We start from the raw sequence: 2,241 nt of genomic DNA, 5'->3' as shown, positions 1-2,241 counted from the left end.
TAGACAATTATTTATACATATAATTTTTTAAATTTAATATTTAAATATATAAACTAGAATTCGATTAAAACTTCAAATTGATGATTATTCTTTTTAAAATCACGACCAATTAATTTTAGAATAGCAAATTTCGCAACCTTAAGTTCGATAGTGTTTTTGTGTAATTAAATAAATCTAATCAAATCAAAATCTAATAAAAAATACAGTACTAATTAATGGGGGATGATTCTCACACACACTTTTTTATCCTCACACACCAATTGAGTATTATTAGAAGAGTAAAAGGTTAAAATAGGTGTGTGAGGATCAAAAAGTGTGTGTGAGAATCATCCCCTAATTAATTTTCCCAGAGTTTTCTCCCACTATCGTATTCACAACTACAGTAAAAAAAATAGCAAGTACACAACGGCACGTGTCATAATGACCAGCAAGCATCCTCCACCTATATATAAAAGCCTCACTTCAACCCATTCATTCTCATCTCTTCAACTCAATTACAGCATCTATTATTAGAAATTACTCTCTCTCACACACTTCCCCACAAAACACACACTACTATATATTCATTCCCTTGAATGGATAATGACTCGTCCGTACAGATTCCTATCAACCGTCGTTAACTCGTCAACTAACTCCGTTACCGAATCACCGGAAACAGTCACCGTCGAATCAAATTTCGTCGTTATATTCGCCGCCTTACTATGTGCTCTAGTATGTGTTGTCGGATTAATCGTTGTAGCTCGTTGCGCGTGGCTCCGTCGTCGATCAATCGCTAACCGGATACCTAATAATCATCCATCAGCTAACAAAGGAGTCAAGAAAAAAGTTGTTGAAGCGCTACCGAAATTCGCTTAAGATTCCTGTAAACAGGACACCGGCGGTAAGTTATCGACCGTCGATTGCCCGATTTGTTTGTCAGAGTACGTTAACGGAGATGAGATACGAGTGTTGCCGCAGTGTGGACATGGATTTCATGTCGAATGTATCGATAAGTGGCTAGGATCTCATTCATCGTGTCCGTCGTGTAGACAGATTTTGGTGATTAGTAGATGTAAAAAGTGCGGTGAATTTCCGGCGGTCCCTGCCGGAAAAGTTTCAGTAATGACGGAAAATAATAGTAGTACGAAAAATGATCATAGTTTTAGTTCTAGTTCCAGTTCCAGTTCCGGTTCAGATTTATGTTAGTCTTTAATCGTTATCTTTATATAAACTAATAAATTTGAAATAGTAATATAATGGTAGCAAGCTATCCTGGTAAATATATTTATCTATATTTTATATTTTTGGATGGTGGATGAATTTCCTTATCTTATCATCTTGGGAGTGAGTGTAACCTATTGACTTCACATGTAAAAAGTTATAGAAACAAAAACAAATCAATCTCGCAAGTCGGAATATATGATCGTGGTACGTACATGGCAGTTGCTAATTTGCTTCTTTTGTTTTGGGAATTTTTAATTTGGTGTGTGTTAGAATTATACGTAAGTAAAAAAATAAAGTAACTTCTAGATAAGTTCATTTTTTAATTTTTTTTTTTTTTTTTTTTTTTTTTTTTATAATCACATAATTACACAGCGAAAGTAACTTCTAGAGTAGGTTTTTTTTTTATATTTTTACTTTTTTATTTTTAAGAAGCAGTAACCAAGGTTGCAAAAGACGTGAAACGAAGTCAAGACAGCCGGGTTTAAAAAAGTCGAGACGTTCGAGACGGAGTCTGGACGGGGGTCGAGACGGACGTTGACCAAAGTCGACTTTTAAATATATAAGTATATAAATGTATATATATGTGTACATATTTTAAAGACAAAAACTTTAATTGACTAATTTGTACCCATAATCGTTATCACCGTTAATATAATACAAAAAATATAAACTAAAATACGACAAATTTGACCGATTTTACCGACTTTCTGGCTTTTTCGAATTTTAAGAGACTTTGACCCGAATTTTGACCGCTGACTGTCATATTAGACGGTTTTCTTCGAGACATGACGGACTAGTCACCAAACCGTCGTAACGGGCATCGCAACGGCTCGAGACGAGGTGTTTTGCAAAAGTGATTAAAACAAAAAGGATACAAAAATGTGACAGCTGAATACACAGCCACGACAATAATATACAAGCAAATAACCAACGTTATATATAAACTACAAAACTACACAATGTAGACCAAGCTACAACATATGCTGAGATTGCATCTCTAGAAAGAAGGTACACCAAATTAAACCAAATTGCTAGACG

General features: G+C 34.5%; 1 pseudogene; it reads left to right on the top strand.

Annotated features, from left to right (window-relative positions):
• Positions 1 to 493: 493 nt before the first annotated feature.
• Positions 494 to 1,343, top strand: LOC139848144 (RING-H2 finger protein ATL8-like; annotated as a pseudogene).
• Positions 1,344 to 2,241: the final 898 nt, after the last annotated feature.

The sequence above is a fragment of the Rutidosis leptorrhynchoides genome, chromosome 5 (assembly GCF_046630445.1).
Source record: "Rutidosis leptorrhynchoides isolate AG116_Rl617_1_P2 chromosome 5, CSIRO_AGI_Rlap_v1, whole genome shotgun sequence".
Lineage (NCBI taxonomy): Eukaryota > Viridiplantae > Streptophyta > Magnoliopsida > Asterales > Asteraceae > Rutidosis > Rutidosis leptorrhynchoides.
The sequence above is the reverse complement of the archived record's forward strand: the minus strand, read 5'-3'. Positions and strand labels throughout refer to the sequence as shown.